Below are 16760 nucleotides of genomic sequence, written 5' to 3'. Positions count from 1 at the left end.
ATACATTTCTAGTTTATTTGTCTATGCCATGGTTATTATCAATAAATGGAGTTGAAGAAAATTTTATGAAGAGCAATTCTACTAATAAATACGCATTCACACAATTAATACTACAGGGGACGTATAACTTTAATACCACTATGCAGCAACACTGACAATAGGAAACCAATGTGGGCATATTTGATCCCTCTCGAAAGTAGTAAGCCCGGTACCACTGCTGGAACTTCAACTTGTGAACAGAAAGAGCAATCAACCTTTCATCCTTCCGATAGTATTAAAAAGGCTACCATTGAGTTGGGCAAAAATAAACCCCAAACCACAATACATTAGCAGCCAGTGCAATATGAAAACAGGAGGACACAAACCTCTGTGTATAGTGGTGAAGGTGCGCCAACAAACACTCTTTGCTCAAGCAGCGAGGCATCTTAAGATGTCTGTTTCTTGGTGGGGAAGGGAGGTGAATATTCTCCCAGTTTCTGTGTGTTATGCTCTCCCAAGTCCCTCGTTCTGTACATGCCTTTGGATAAATACTGATTTTTTTTTGCTTACCATGGATAGAGCAACAATATATATATATATATATATATATATATATTAATTTCCTTTGTTTGAACCCATCCCTTCTAAGGGAAACCACTGCAACAGAGTCTCTAAAAGTTCATAGGCAAACTGTCGGTAGGTTGGGGAGTATTTAGTGTCAGTGCAGTAGTGCTTGATGCTTGCAAATACTCCAAATTCTACCACTAACCGGACCACCCAAAGGAAACACTGTATCTACTTGCTTTGTGGATGCCAAGGGGCCCCAAGGTTTTTGGACAAAAGTGATCTTTATTTAAAGGACATTTCCAGTGATATGAAATGTCATCGCCTCATACCTCAAAATGGAGCAGTCACACACTGTGGTCCTCCCATAGACACTGGTTACAAAGCACAGTCAGACTGGAATTTATGGGGTTGCGGATACAATGTCATGGTCTACTTTTTGTAAATTACACATTCAAGCAAATTATCTCTTATGGCTAACCAAAGCAGGCGATGAAGGTAACCAGTGTCTCAACAGGCATTACAGGAGGAAAAGCAAGTTTTCATGAATTTTCCAGGTCTCAGATGGTCAAAAGCGCCCCAAGGGTGCTTGAGAAGGTTATTTCAGGTGCAAGGAAACAGAACCCAAAGGCCCACCCACTTCCATTACATATTTGAAAATAAATACTTTGCAAAGGAACGTTGTTGGAGTTCTCAAGGCCCTTGAGGGTGGATAACTAAGCAACTTATTTCAGAAAGAAAGATGGGGTTTGCCATAAAGAGGAAAGTGAACAATTGGGTGTGGAATGGAGTTTCTTCTACCTGAGGGTGTAAGACACAGAACAATATTGCAAAGTGATTTTAGATTAAAAAAATAGAGATCTGAGAATCCACTGAGAAATCTGTGTCTATTTTAAATCCAGTAATTGTTATGATTGGAACTATGACAGTGCAGTCACCAAGTGTCTTAGACCAGAAAGATTGAGTCTGTAAATCGGCATTGCCTTTGATATTTTTGAAATCTGCTTTATTAGAGTAACTTTTAAGCCGGTAGTTGCCCATCCAGTTGAATTAACAAATATTTATAAAGTGCTACTGCCACCTCCAAGGTAACCTGGCGCAATCCAGTTGCTTGGCCCAACATGCAGTATGAAAGGGTTCTGTAAGCACTTGCAGATTCCCATCCAGTTTGAAATGAATCTGGTATTTTCACCCACTTTTAGACACGGCAGCCAGGAGACTGCATGAGAAGAGACAGAGGCTCACCATGAATGTTCAGTAACGTTGAAACCAGTGTTGAGGATGCAAGGCAAGCACCAAAGTTTTGACGTAAAAGAAAGAATAGCAACTATATAAGAATTGCTGGTAAGAAATTATTTAAACCGTACATGGAGTTAGCCACCCAAATCCCAAATGCTGAAGAGGTTTCCTCAAAATGAGCACTCATTAGCAGCAAATCATGGCTAAAAATCCAAAAGGACCAGAGCACTGACACCTCCACTATCCATTCCCATTCTAAACTAACCCAACTATAAATAAAAGCACTATTGAAGTGCCCCAATTGGGGCAAAAGCCAACGAAGAAGCCCCCAAGTTCTAATTAGAAATGAAGCTGAAGTGCTACTGTGGAGTCAGACAACGTAGATTGAGAAAAAAAGGGAGAAAGACCACAAGTTAACAGGATTGGCTTCAAAAATAATTCTTCTTAAGTAATAGAGCTGTAGAATGGTTTAAAGCCTGACTATTCCTGACACAAGAACACAGCAGTCAGAGGTTGTTGAGAAACAGAAGATAAAATGTATTTGAAAAAGTGCACCAGGCATCAATCCACCTCGGCCATAGATGTAATAGAAGCCACTAGATAGAAAACAGACACAGCTGAAATTTGGTAGAACAGTGGGCACGTTCATAACCTTTTAAGGGTTTGGATACATGAGTTTGGCAAAGCTGATCTCAATATCTTGCATGTTGTTGTGGAAGAAAGGGGATGGTTGCAGAAAACCTGCATACTCAGAACCAGATCAGGAGGATGGGCATTCTCTTAGATCACCCCTAAAGGGTGAAGTGACCTCCCACTCCACATCAGAGCCACCTCCTCTCTTCTTGAATTTAACAAGAAGCTGAAGACCTGACTTTTTATTAACCAACCTACCTACCTTAGGCAGGTCTAGGCATGCACACCCGGTCAGCGCCCTAAAATCCTTGTGCTTGTAATGCACTTTACAAATGCACATAACACTCTCTCGCTGTTCACCTTCAGCCTGTTCACATGCAGAGTTCATCAAACACCCTAACCTGTTCACTCAGTAGGGTCTCTGACTTGTATCTTGTCCAGGGCTGGACTGGGAACCCAAAGCAGTCCTGGCAATTTTGTCGGAACGGACCCCACCCCCGGGGGAAGGGTGGCCAAGTATGAAGCACTGCTTAACAAAACCAGCCCCCAGCACTGATGCTTTTGTTAGTGGTGGCTGATATTGCAGCATCGCTGCAAAACCGCCCCCCAGAAACAAAAACCGGCCTCACTCTTCCAGGAAAACGCCTGATGCCCGCTACGAACGGGAAACATCCTTTACCACGCAACCATTACAACGCGTAATAGTTACATATTGGTTTTGACATCGACTTGCACTGGAGGGAGCTCTAGACTAAGGAATAGTGTGATTTACTATTTCAACACCTTCCCTACTGTACATAGACTGGAGTTGGAATAGTAATTCACACTATTCCTAAATCCAACGCAAGTCGATGTAACGACTTGCGTTGTCAAAACCAATATGTAACTATTACGCGTTGTAATGGTTGCGAGGTAAAGGATGTTTCCCGTTCGTAGCGGGCATCAGGCATTTTCCTGGAAGGGTGAGGCCGGTTTTTGTTACTGGGGGGCCCTGATCTTGTCTACCAGTTAGCTTATCTCACTGATCCTTTTCAAGATGGTGAATGATCCACTCACTCCCAGAAACCCCCTGGCCCACGAGGGACATTGGTTTTATTTTCTTCAAAGATAGGCCTCCGCTTTGAAGTCTATCATCTGACAAAATCAAAAGTGCTGATGTGTCTGTATTGCCCGCAGCCATGGCAGACCTGCTATCACTATTTTTCCCTTGAAACAGCGCCTGCCTTAGAGCCGTAGCTTCTATAGACACCACAAGGAAAGAGACATTCTAAGTGTGAGTTCATGTGCATTAACAGGATACAATATACCTCACCACCGAGATTAGACACCGCTCCAGTTGAAAGCCCTTTTAATTACTGACAGACATCTTAAATCAGAGAAGGGAAACGATTCCAGGTCATCAGGAGCACCTTTATCCTTTCCAGGCTTTTTAGTCAACAGCACTTTTCATGCTGGTATTTGTTGACCCATATCTAAAAGACCATTTGACAGCTATGACTCAGCACTTTCAGGCATGGCTGTGTAGACCCCACGCTTCAAGGAGCACTTGACAACTATGACTCATCACTTTTCATACTGAAATATGTAAACCCATACCTACCTGCAGAACCTCTTTACAACTATGACTCAGAGTTTCCAAAATCAGTATTTTTGGTGCGATTGCCTTTTATACTCAGCTAATACACCTTTAAACCCCTTAACAATCAGCTCCGAAGCTTGTTACCAGGGTACGCACACACAATGTCACAACCTGAAGCTACCAGTAAGTGACAGCACTCTATAGTGGTGTAGAAACACACATTAAGTTACATTTAAGGCCCATAAGGTTCAAAACGCTGCTGTTGCTGCACTATTGGCTATGGTTGTTTAAGGCAAGATAGATGCGAACAAGCCGGACCATGTGTCTTTGAAATCAGAATCAGCGCCAAGACGCCCACGGGCAATCGCGTGCTTTATAAAATAATAAATCAAATCAAATCAAATCTATGCGGGTGCTAGGAAAAAAGTAGTGTAAAAGAATCACTTTCTGTTTAGAGTATATATAGGAGATACCATATTGAATGGGATAAACAGTATAATAATTGAGTGTACTTTTACCTGTAAATAGTCTCTCATGCCTTCCAGTGGAAAGACTTCTTGCAAGGCGGACTGGTATACCCAATAACCAATTGCATAAGGTGAGATTTGAATACTCCTATGGATATAACCAAAGACCACACTATGTATATACTAAAGACTTGTAACAATGTGTCTTGAAGAGAGCTGCACTACCGTGCCAGACCTAATAAATGGAATACATACATCACCTTTCATGAAACATACGCCTCAAACTCAGTTCACTGCAGATGTGCATATATTTGCTGTTCCTACACTAATAAGTATCATTTAGTTCAACCTCAAAATAATTAATAGTTGAATTGGTATTGCTAGTACTTGACCCTTCGAACTGTATAGTACATATAACACAATGTTTTCTGCAGGTGGGCCTCAAACTACTGCACTATGCCTGACCTATTCTCGCAAGCCCCAGTCTATATAAAATACCTTTGTTTCTCGAAAGGTCAGTCTGCTTACACAGGGCGCAGCCTCGCCTAGTCAGAGGCCATGAGTTGTTTCCTGACAGTCTTACAAAGAGAGAGAAAGATATTTCACGAATGTATCTCTATGAAACAATAAGGCGTAGCTGAAATGGAAGTGAAAGACCATTTGTTTAGCCACGGTGTTTTCTTTTTTATCCTAGCTAGCTGCCCTCCTGTTCCAAGTTATTCTCCCATTTGCAGCGGTTTCACAGATTGTGCACTGGGCTCTCACTGTGAAGGCAGCAAACAAGGCGAGGCTCAATAAGCGGGCAGAGGAGGGCTGAACTAGGAAGAGTGGACAACATGTGGCAAAGGGTGGAGGTAACTGATTGGGTGGCATTGCACACAGTGAGAGATTAGATGACTGCCAAGTTTACCTCATCACGCTGAAGTGCAGTTTGCAGCCACAGATGTTTAAGAAAGGAGCTAAAGACTCACTGATCGCCCAATCGACCTGTAGGAAGGACCAACTCAGCTCCTACAGCCGCCCTCCCCTTAACAGGAATGGTTCAGTCCTTCCCTCAGGTATACTATTGCACACCATCTCAGGGTCCCCCTTTCTGGTCTTGTGTCCCATTGCGTCTTGTGTAGCACTTCTATGATCCCCAGCACAACAGATATAGTAATACGTGCATGCATATATACTTACATATATCGATTTTACATTGTTGATCCTGCAACTAAGGCAGATGTGTGTTTACATCAACTTCCCAAGGTGCGCATGAGCTTGTGTAATGTTAGGCAAATCATTGCACATACCTTCCCTTCCAGTTGCCAAAGCTGCTACAAAGGGTGTGTAGAAGAGCTGGCGACAACAGCGAGCTCTGTGCATTAAAAAGTATATTTATGCCCAGCAGTGCGTTTGTAGGAGGGGCCTACACCTGCTTTGCACACAGGGCAGCTGCAGAGCAGAGGGTACCGCACTCCTCTCCCAGGCCCCCTCCCCTCGAGGAGCTATAGATTTCCTGTGATCAGTCGGCTGTGTAGCTGCAGAGGTGAGGGCTCAGATGTGCTGCTGGAGGCAACATTTGCAGGGCGGGGAGACAGGCTGTGAAGGAGACGGCTCAGAGCATTGATTTTTGAGTGGGATCCGTGAAAGCGGGTGGGAGCTTCTCCAGAGTTGTGGCTCCATTTAATTGAGGCGTAAACTGAGCTCCCATCAATCTCTAAATTCGCCATGACTTTTAAATCACATTGAGCAAGTGATTTAAAGGGCGATGGGCCTGGCTTCCGTCAGAACTCTTTCAAGCCTTCTCAATGCGTTGCAGTTTCTGTGGTTGTTGAGGTGTACAGTTCCATGGACGAGATACAGCTCATTAAATATGAGCTCCATGTCGGCTTGTCCCATGGTTCTCTATTTAACAGTGATCTTTCTGAAGTCAGTGACGTGAATATACGCCCTGTTTGCTTTTGAGTGCAGGGCACAGGGGCAGGAGTCAGATCGCTATCTGGGGCCAACTTAACGCTCATGTTTTGTCGGTGACTGAAGATAGGAGCGTTTGATAGCTGTTTCAATGTTTCGTTCCAACAAGATTCCAAGGCAACTGTCAGCTGCTACGTTGCATTTTGTGACTTGCTAATGAATCAATCAAGCAGGATTTATAAGCATGGCTAATCACCCGTGAGGGTATCCAGGCCCTAAGGGTTTTGGTGCTTCAGGTGGGTCCAGGTGAACAGCCAGGTCTTGAGTTCCTTCTGGAGTTCTAGGAGAGACGTGGAGGTCTGTAGGTGGAGGGGGAGGTTGTTCCAGGATTTAGCTGCGAGGTAGGAGGAGCCCTCTCCACTGTTGCTTCAGTGGATGCAGGGTGTATGCGCTGGAAGACGGTGGCAGAGGGCCGGTGTCTGGAGAATTTGTGGGAGTTCAGGCGGTGGTTGATGTAGGCAGGTACTTGGTTGTGCAGAGCTTTGTAGGCGTGAATCAGCATCTTGATATGTCATCTCTTCTGTATGGGGAACCAGTGGAGTTTCTTGAGGTGAAGGGTAATGTGGGTCTGTTTGCAAAGGTCGAGGTGGACTCTGGCCACTGAGGTGTGTATGGTTTGCAGTCTCTTCAGGAGGTGAGTGGTGATTCTTGCATAGAGTGCATTGCCATAGTCCAGGCGGCTAGTGATTGGACCTTAAGTGATGGTTCCTCTGGTGTTGATGGGGAGCCATTTGAAGATTTTCCAGAGCACGCAAAGTGTGAGAAAGCAGGCAGATGAGACTGCGTTGATCTGAGTTTTCATGGTGAGTTTGCTGTGGAGGATAATTCCGAAATTACAAGCATGATCTGTCGGTGTGGGTGAGGGTCCTAGTTCTGAGAGCCACCAAGAGTTGTTCCAAGGGAAGGTGTTATTTCTGAAGATCAGTAATTCATTTTTGTCTACTTTGAGTTTTAGGCAGTTATTTTTCATCCAGTGGGCGACGCTTATCATACACCTGCAGAAGTTGACTCCTGTGGTGGCGGAGTCTTCTGAGAGCGAGAAAATGAGCTGGGTGTCATCTGCATAGGATATCATGTCTAATTCATGGGCTCTGATAATGTTGACCTAGGCGGTCACGTAGGTGGTGAACAGCGTGGGGCTGGGGGATAAGCCTTGAGGATCGCCGCACATGATGTTCTTTAGTTCCACGGTGAATGGTGGTAGGCGGACTATCTGGGTTCTTCTAGTGCGTAAGGTGGCGGTCCACTTTAGGGCATCTCCTTGTATTTCAATGCGATGCAGTCTTTTGATCAGGGTGTGGTGGGATACAGTGTTGAATAGTGCAGAGAGGTCGAGGAGGATCAAGGCTGCCATTTCTCATCAGTTGAGGTGAGTTATGATGTCGTCAGTGGTAGCTATCAGGGCAGTTTCGGTGCTGTGGTTGGTGCAGAATCCAGATTGGGAGGTGTCCAGAAGATGGTAGTTTTCCAGGTGTTCTCTGAGATTGCGGTTGATGGCTTTTTCGAGGACTTTAACAGGGAAAGGGAACAAAGATATGGGACAGTAGTTTTTGAGTTTGCTGGGTTCAGTAGACGGTTTCTTGATGAGGGGTTTGACTTCTGCGTTTTTCTGTTCTTCGGGGAAGTTGGCCGTGGTGATACCGGGGGTTGAGAGGCAAGTAAGCTTACTGTTGATCTTCCTGCTCCAGAGGTTGAAGATGTGGTGCAGACAGGGGTCCATGGAGGCTCATGAGGGGACAGAGTGTATGATAGCTATAATGTTCTGTGTGGTAAGCTGGTTCAAGGTGGTGAGTAGGTGGTCAGGGCTTGTATCTGTGGGAGCGAGGTGGCAGAGGAGGCTGGAGGGGGTTAGCTGGGGTTTATTTTCTTGTAGATAGTGGAGATTTTGTCATGGAAAAGTCCGCCAAAATGTCGCAAAGTTCCTGGGAAAGGGTGATGATGTTTTCGGTGGCTGAGGGGTTGGAGAACTCTCTGACGATATTGAAGAGTTCTCAGCTGTGGTTGGAGCTGGCTTCAATACGGTCCACCAGGGCATTCTTTTTAATCTCTTTCAAAAGCTGGTGGTAGTAGTTGAGGGCTGTCTTGAAGGTGGATCTGTCTGCGGAATCTTTGCTGGTGTGCTTTTCCCTTTCTAGTTGCTTGCAGTTGCATTTCAAGGTTATCTGCTCCATGATGTACCATCTGGCCTATTTGGTAGATCTTTTGCTTTTGGTGGACTTGATGGAGGCAATTCTGTTGGCACTGTAAGTGATCCAGACAGTGAAGTTCTGAACAGCCAATTCCAGGTTGGGTGCGGTGTAGTGGTGGGAAGTGTTGAGGGCTTGGGTCCACGGGTTCTCTGACACTTTGCTTCTGCTGCGGTGGGGATACTGAGTGGCTCAGGGGCAGTGCTGGGGGTTCTAGTGATGACGAAGAAGGTGATAGCATGGTCTGTCCTGGTGAGCTCGGTGACATGACTGTACTTGACTCTGTCACTGGCTGTGAAGATGGGGTCAAGGCTGTGTCCTGCCTTGTGTGTGGGGCTGGTGACTAGTTGGGTGAGGCCAATGTTTTTCATGCTTTTGAGGAGGTTGGCAGTGTTGGTGTTGTTGCCGAGGTGCAAATTGAGAACTCCAAGGAAGATGTAGTCCTTGGAGTCTATGACGAGTGAGGCGATGAAGCGGGTGAATAGCATTGCAGAAGCTGGGGTATGGTCCTGGAGGTCTGTAAGCGAGGGTGCCCCATATGGTGGATTTGTCATCTATTTGGAGTTTAAAATTGAGGTGTTCCATGGTCAGGTGGTGTCGTCTTAAGTGGTGGTGCAATGGATGTTTTCTTGGTGGATGATGGCGATCCCGCCACTGTGGTGGTTGATATGATCCCGGTGAGCTATGAGCCATCAGGTGTCGCTGAGGGGGTGTCATGAGAGGATGCTGGGATGAGCCACGTCTCATTGAGGAGGATGATGTTGGGGGTGAGGATGGTGATGATGTCCCAGATATCGGTAACGTTCTTGGAGAGTTATCATGCATTGAGGAGGAGGCCGTCGAGTTACTCCAAAGCGGTCATGACCAGCATGGTGGTGGTTGTTGTGCGTGCAGGTGCTCCAATGTTGCAGGAGGAGAGACAGGTACAAGGTTCTGCCGTTAATTGTGGAGAATTGTGACAGCAGTTGTTGTTGTGAAGTCTGGGGTCCAGGGCTCAGAGCTCGGCTGCAGTGTATCCGCATAAGGTGAGGGTCCAGGGTTCCTGTTGCTGGGCGTGGTCCAAGAGCAGAAATGCTTGCCTTTAGCACTCCTGCTATGAGTGTCCTCTGTGCAGCCGTGCTGTGGCCTCCATTAAGTTGGTCCTGGGAGAAAGGAAAGGCGCTGAGTGGCAGTGGTTGGGGCTGGTGGGAGGCCGGAAGGAAGACAGAATGGCGACAAAACAGGCAGGAAGTAAATGTAAATTGTAAATTGATACTTGTATAGCGCACTACTCACCCGCAAGGGTCTCAAGGCGCTTGTACGAATACCGCTGTGGAACCCATCCTGGCATTCCCTGTGAGGTGTCCACTCCTGGGCACCCCCAAGGTGGAGGCCAGGCATCCTTAGCGTTGTGGGGGCTGTTGTGGAGATTAAGCAAGCTATTGCCCAGAGTTGCAGAGTGGGACTCCATGATTGGAATAGGCACCGAGGCGAGAATTATCAGGTCTGGGGAATTTTGAGCCCAAGACCTGCCGAGGCGGGGAATTGAACCCTGGTCCCAGGCTAGACCTCTGCATCAGGGTCTGCCGCTCTAACCATTGAGCCACACTTCTCAAAGTGGCAAAACAATGGAAGGGGCAAAACGAGGTGAAAACAAAGAAAAACTAAGCAAAGCACAAAATATAGAATACAGGGAAAAAAGAAAGCAGGCAAAATGGCTAACCAGCAGAAGTAGAAAACCTGCTGCAAGGGGGAGCTGGAACAGGGACCTTCTCAATGGGGCTATACTGCGGCCTCCATTAAGTAGGTCCTGGGAGGAGGGAGGTGCACTGGGTGGCTACGGGTAGGGTTGGCAGGGAGAGAACAGCAGCAAAACAGGCGTGGAAGCTGCAAAACAATGGAATGGGGCAAAATGAGGCAAAAACAGAGAAAACCCAAACAAGCACAAAATACAGAAGTACAGAATACAGAAAAATTAAAAAGTATACAAAATGGATTACAGTGGAAGCAGATGACCAGCTGCTCAGGGCAGCGCGGGGGAGCTGGTTTGGAGACCATTTATTTTGTTACCATTAGCCGCCACCCCTTGTGCACAGTGTGGGGGCCTAACAAGGACCCACCCTTTAGACGGGGTCGGAGGGAACCAAGACACCTCCTACTCTTAATTCAGGTGGTGGGTATTTTTGACCTCTACACCTGCCTTGGCGCACAGGACAAGGAGGGTAAATAAAAAACACAAAAAGACAGGCCAGCTGTAATATTCTGTATTCATACTTGGCTCACAAAATTCTGCAGGCCATAGAGGACAAGGCTGTTGACCGCAGTCCCTGCATTCCAGTCGCTGTTGTGTACATGGTGCACGTACAGCTATCCTGGACCCCTTTCGCCCTCAGTTTTCCAGAGCGTAATTGAGGTAGGGCAACTGAAATCTGTACTGATCCTCCATCGATAGCATTAGTTTGCGGACGGTTCAAGGAGTGCTGCTGTACCTGGCAGTTGCTCCAGTGCTGTATTTGCAACTGTAAAGATGGCACTGGGGCAGTTTTCAGATAACCTCTGATATTTTTCATTACCATTCCCACCCATCCTCTGGAAAAGGGCTCTAACAAAGATGCAGCAGTTCTTGTGGAAGAAATGGGGAACCAATATGCCCCTCAATCGTGATTAAAGCTGTGGGTATATTTTAAAAAACTGACCTCCCCATTGAGCAAATGTGTGCAAATTAAGGCCCCCGCACTCTTTGGCAAGGCATGAGGGAGGCCTAAAATACCCTAACTTTAGGGAAGGTGGAGAGGAGTACACAAATTTCCCCTCTGCCCTTGGGCATTGTGAGTCAAGTCAAGTCAAGTCAAATAATTTATATAGCGCGCTACATACCCAGAGGGTCTCAAGGCGCTTGAAGAAGGGTGGGGAATTACTTGTCGAATATCCAAGTTTTAAGTTGCTTTCTGAATGCTAGGTGGTTCTGAGTGAGGCGAAGGTGCATGGGAAGTGAGTTCCAGGTTTTAGCCGCCAGGTAGGAGAAGGATCTTCCTCCCATAGTGGTTTTGTTGATGCGAGGTACAGCGGCAAGGGCTTGGTTGGAAGAGCGTAGCTGGCGGGAGGGGGTGTAGAAGGAAAGTCGTGTGTTGAGGCATTCGGGTCCAAGTTCGTAAAGTGCTTTGTGTGCGTGGGTTAGGAGGCGGAATGTTATCCTCTTATTGACGGGGAGCCAGTGGAGGTCTTTCAGGTGATCAGAAATGTGGTCTTTACGTGGAATGTCTAGTATGAGTCTGGCTGATGCGTTCTGGATGCGTTGGAGTTTTTTCTGAAGTTTTGCGGTGGTACCGGCGTATAGGGTGTTTCCGTAGTCCAGGCGGCTTGTAACCAGTGCTTGGGTGACCGTTTTTCTAGTTTCGGTTGGGATCCAGCGAAATGTTTTTTTGAGCATGCTAAGAATGTTGAAGCAAGATGATGAAACGGCGTTGACTTGTCTGGTCATCGAGAGTGAGGAGTCCAGGATGACGCCCAGGTTCCGTGCGTGGTCCGTCGGGATGGGTGCTTTTCCAAGGGCCTCTGGCCACCAAGAGTCGTCCCAGGCGGAGGGGGAGGTACCTAAGATAAGGACTTCTGTTTTGTCTGAATTCAGTTTCAGGCGGCTGTGCTTCATCCACTCGGCCACTTCTTTCATTCCTTCATGTAGGTTGGTTTTGGCGGTGTTGGGGTCTTTGGTGAGTGAGAGGATCAGTTGAATGTCATCAGCGTAGGAGATGATGTTGAGGTTGTGTTGGCGTGCGATGGCCGTGAGGGGGCTCATGTATACGTTGAAGAGGGTGGGGCTGAGTGAAGATCCTTGTGGCACGCCGCAAATGACTTCAGAGGCCTCTGACTTGAATGGTGGAAGGCGGACTCTCTGAGTTCTTCCGGCAAGGAACGAGGTGATCCATTCCAGTGCTTTTCCTTGGATTCCGATGTTTCTGAGGCATTGTAACAGGGTGCTATGACAGACCGCGTCAAAGGCTGCGGAGAGGTCGAGGAGGATGAGGGCGACTGTGTCTCCATTGTCCAGTAGAGTTCGAATGTAGTCTGTTGCTGCGATGAGGGCGGTCTCGGTGCTGTGTTTGGCTCGGAAGCCGGACTGTGAGGAGTCAAGGGATTTGTTGGTTTCGAGGAAGGCGGCGAGCTGGCTGTTGACGGCTTTCTCGATGACTTTGGCCGGGAATGGAAGGAGCGAGATGGGGCGGTAGTTTTTGAGTTCGGTGGGGTCAGCTGTGGGTTTTTTCAGAAGGGCGCTGAGTTCGGCGTGTTTCCAGCTTTCCGGGAAGGTGGCGGAGTTGAGGGAGCAGTTGATGACGTCTCGGAGGTGCGGTGCTATGATGGAATCTGCTTTGTTGAAGATGTGGTGAGGGCATGGGTCTGTGGGGGATCCTGAGTGGATGGAGTTCATCAGGCGGATGGTGTCCTCAGTGGAGATTGGGTTCCAGTTATTGAGGATGTTCAAGGGGGGGTGAAGGTACGGCAGAAGGTTGGGTGGGTTGGTCTCCGGGTTGGTTGTCGAAGCTGTTGTGGATTTCTGCGATTTTGTCGTGGAAGAACGAAGCTAGGGAGTCGCAAAGGGTTTGAGAGGGAGTGATGTCGTTGGAGTTGGCAGTGGGGTTGGTAAACTCTTTAACGATGTTGAATAATTCCTTGCTGTTGTGGGCGTTGTTGTCTAGTCGGTCTTTGAATGCGGCTTTCTTGGCAGTCCGGATCAGTTGGTGGTGTATGCGGGTGGCGTTTTTGAAGGCGTCCCTGGTGCTGGAGTTTGGGTCTTTTTTCCAGGCCTTCTCAAGGGAGCGACAGAGTTTCTTGGATTTCTTAAGATCCTCGTTGAGTGGAGGTGTTCGGCGGTAGCGAGGTTGACGTCAGAGCTGGTTGAGATGCGGATGGAATTCTTATGGACGATAGCGATGCCTCCTCCTGTTTGGTAGGTGCGGTCTTTTCGGATGATCTTGTAGCCTTCCGGGATGGCAATGGTGATGTCTAGGGCTGAGGAGGCGTTCATCCATGTTTCTGTAAGGAAGGCGATGTCCGGAGAGATGGTGTCTAGTAGATTCCAGAGGTTGATGGCGTGTCTGTGGACCGAGCGGGTGTTGAGCAGGATGCATTTTAGGTGGTTGGTGTCAGATCTCTGTTTGGTGTTGGTGGATGAAGAGTTGGTCTTGGTGCCGTCATACTTGCAGGAGTTGCATGTGAAGGGTCCATGGGTGTGTCCAGGAGCGGCTTGGGCGCAGTTGGGGTGACGGCCGGGGTTTAGGGCTAAGAGGGTGGAGGCGTCGTATGTAATGCGGGTGGGGTGGGTGGTACGGGGGCCAGGGGGTCTGGCGCTGGGCTCGGTCCAGGCGCGGACGGGCGTAGACGGGCTTACCTTTGGCGCACCTTCGGCGCGCCCGCTGTGCGTAAACGCTACGCGCAATAGCATCTGACATATATGGATAGTGGGGGGGAGGGGTGAGGGAGGAGCAGCTGGGAGGTGGGTGCGTGGTAGAGGGGGCGGGCTCCGGGCACAACAACAACAACAGTAGTAATGGCGGCTGAAAGGGAAGTGCAGACCGGGTTGGGGAGACTGACTTATTTATTTAATTTGTGGTGGGTAGCGGGGCGCAGAAGCAATGGCCCACAGTAACAAGCAGACAAACGAAGCGCAAATGCGATCTAAACACAGGCACTCTGAGTCAGTGAATCAATGCAGGCACTGTCGAGCAGATACAACGGGCGCGTGAAAATAGTGAAATAATTAAGCAGCTATGTTCAAGCGCTAAAGAAGGTCAGGCAGAGCAGCGCTAACGATACCCAGCCAGCGTGGTCAGGAGAGAGCAGGGCAGAAGGGAGCGACCGCTTCCGACTAAGTGACTTACACCACACCCTTAGACAAGGTGGGGGGTGGAACGAATACACCCTGCTCCCTTGCAGAAGTCTAGAAGTATGCAAAATATCATCCCACTCCCTGGGGCAAAGACAAGAGTGCACAAAGGCAGAAAGTGGAGGATAAATCAGAGGGATGGACAGAAAATATTTCAAGGCCCCAAGGCGAAGATTAGGGGAAAAATTACACTAAAACCCTTCTGCCTGGTGGGGAGCCTAGAAACTACACACAACCCCCAACTCTCGGGCAAGGTTGGGGCGCCAGAGCACAATATCTCTCCTGTCCTTGGGCAAGCCAGGTTTTATAAATGCACCCCTTGATTATGGAGAGGTGGGGAGGAAGGGAAATGCCTCCACCGTGCCTCAGCACGGCAGGAAATGGTCATGGGACAAAGTGGACATCTTTTCTGGTGTTTGCGAACAATGCAAAATATGCAAAGTGCATTCATTTATTGGCAATAAAGAGAATTTAATACAGGAGGAAGACACATCGCAAGAATAATGACAAACGATCAAAGCATCCTCAAAGTCATTCACTCTCAGGAAATACCTATATGTACGGACACAAAGAAACTGTAGTTCATTTCAATTTTATTTTTAATTCAGGTCTCATTCCATCGCCTTAGTGATGTGTAAATAAAAACACAATGATACATATAAAAAACAGAAGAGAGGCACACAAAAAACAACATATAATGTGCAAAGTTGACGAATCTTTCAGAGTCTTCAGCGTGGAGAATTCTTCTTTATTGATATCATAAGTTGAAAGATAGACACAGCCTCAGCCAACGCATTTCACCCAAAAGTGCTTCCTCAGGGCTAAAACTCAAACACCTCACTTCAAAGCCCAAGGATTGGATCTTAAGTTTCCAATAGCACTTCCCTTTTTCTTATTGCGTTTTTAGGCAATGGTTCAAATATGTTAGGAGAAGTAATACGTCAAACGGACAAAATTGCTGATTGCCGTGTTTAGCAAGTCCTTCGCCTTTGGCAATTGGATCGTGTTTTTTCGTGAGGCGAAGACAGCCCAAAACTCGGTGCATGCTGGTGAGTGCCCTGAGCTACTTCCAGGAATCAGCAATTTTGTCCGTTTGACATATTACTTCTCCTAACATATTTGAACCATTGCCTAAAAACACAATAGGAAAAAGTGAAGTGCAATCCTTGGACTTTGAAGTGAGGTGTTCGAGTTTTAGCCCTGAGGAAGCCCTTTTGGGTGAAATGCGTTGGCTAAGGCTGTGTGTATCTTTCAACTTATGATATCAATAAAGAAGAATTCTCCACACTAAAGACCCTGAAAGATTAATCAACTTTGCACATTATATGTTATTTGTTGTGTGCCTCTCTTCTGTTTTTTGTATGTATCATTGTATTGGGTCTTGTGGCATTGGACCTTAGAGGTGGGCACCTGTTTGCTTATAATTTGAAACACATATAGTGATAAAAGGGTGAGTGCAGCTTTAATCATCCCTCGCTGCCATCGGATCAGTTGAAAGTAAATAAAAACACAATCTCTTGAGATAGCTCACAGAAGTCTATTATGTTTATTGGAAAAATAGCTCGCAAGTAGCAGTGCAATGCAATTGCTATTTCAAAAGACCAGAGCTTAAATCAGTTGAAGCATGTAAAGCTAAACGCCATACATTTTAGTGCTGCACTTTTTCTCATTGCAGGTGGATGGTAGCAAGAACATCTGCTAAAAAAAACTCAAGACACTAATGGACAGGTTCCATGCTCTTCTCTTGGAAGGAGTGTGAGAAGACTTTGGCAATCTGCGTATATACACACACATATATACACATACATATATAGATATATATATATGTGTGTGTGTTTATATATATATGTATATTTATGTGTGTGTTTCTCTCTCTCTCTCTCTCTCTCTCTCTCTCTATATATATATATATATATCTATATATATATATCAATCACATATATGATGTAAGTGCAAACGTGTCAATTGTACTACAGTATTTATAATCATATTTGTACTGTATGAGGGACGGAGCTATAACACAAGAGATGAAGCCTCAAGTGGGTCATTGTGTGTCTCCGTCAACAAAGATACTAAATAGCATATTTCTATCAACCAATAGGCATATATGGGTTATGGCTTGCTGTCTTTTCATGTGTAGCAGTTATATATCAAAGCCGCTTAGTTAGTGCCAAAGCACAAGGGATTGAATCAAGGAAGCAATATAAAATCTCAATAAATTGACTTTGTGAGTGCCAGCCAGGTTATCTTCCACTGTAAACAAATTTAACTTTGAGTTCTGTTCTGTGAGGCAGAAA

At 46.6% G+C, this 16760-nt stretch overlaps 1 protein-coding gene and 1 long non-coding RNA gene across 4 annotated transcripts in view; one reads left to right on the top strand and one right to left on the bottom strand.

The window, feature by feature from the left end:
• The window catches only part of RASSF5 (Ras association domain family member 5), a 353379-nt gene that overhangs the window by 123158 nt on the left and 213461 nt on the right, over positions 1-16760 (top strand). The window lies entirely within an intron of this gene.
• LOC144755537 (uncharacterized) overlaps positions 1-16760 on the bottom strand; it is a 338243-nt gene that overhangs the window by 181272 nt on the left and 140211 nt on the right. The gene's annotated exons all lie outside the window — the stretch shown is intronic.

The sequence above is a fragment of the Lissotriton helveticus genome, chromosome 5_1 (genome assembly GCF_964261635.1).
Source record: "Lissotriton helveticus chromosome 5_1, aLisHel1.1, whole genome shotgun sequence".
In the NCBI taxonomy this organism is placed as follows: Eukaryota; Metazoa; Chordata; class Amphibia; order Caudata; family Salamandridae; genus Lissotriton; species Lissotriton helveticus.
The sequence above is the reverse complement of the archived record's forward strand: the minus strand, read 5'-3'. Positions and strand labels throughout refer to the sequence as shown.